Source organism: Eptesicus fuscus, chromosome 6 (assembly GCF_027574615.1).
Source record: "Eptesicus fuscus isolate TK198812 chromosome 6, DD_ASM_mEF_20220401, whole genome shotgun sequence".
Taxonomy (NCBI): Eukaryota; Metazoa; Chordata; class Mammalia; order Chiroptera; family Vespertilionidae; genus Eptesicus; species Eptesicus fuscus.
In genome coordinates, this window is record NC_072478.1 from 80,907,177 (window position 1) to 80,907,618 (window position 442).

A 442-nucleotide genomic window follows, 5' to 3' on the forward strand; every position below is an offset into this window, starting at 1 on the left:
GCGGCGGAGGCGGCGGCGGCGGCGGCGGCAGCGGAGCCAGCAGCGAGCAGAGCGCACAGCCCGGCCCGCCCCCTCCCTCCTCCTCCCTCCTGGCTCGCCCGCCCGCCTCCCGCCCGCTTCCCCGCCTCCCCCCAACCCCCCCCCTCCCCCGGCTAGGAGGTGGAGCTACAGACGCTCCGGTCCCACTGGGAGGGGACCCCGAGCACCGCTCCCCAAAAGCCAGGAACCCCCTTTGCTGTCTCCCACTACCCGGGGCCCGGATACACAGGGCGATCCCTGACTATTCACTTTACACTTATCCCACCCGAGCCCCCATCTGGGACCCTCCCGAATTCCCTTCCTAACCTCACCAAACACCTGTCCCTACCCTGTCCCCCGGGAAGTCGAGGCAGAGGAAGCGTCTCCCCCAGTGCCTTCTTCCATGGACATCTGCTTCTCCAGA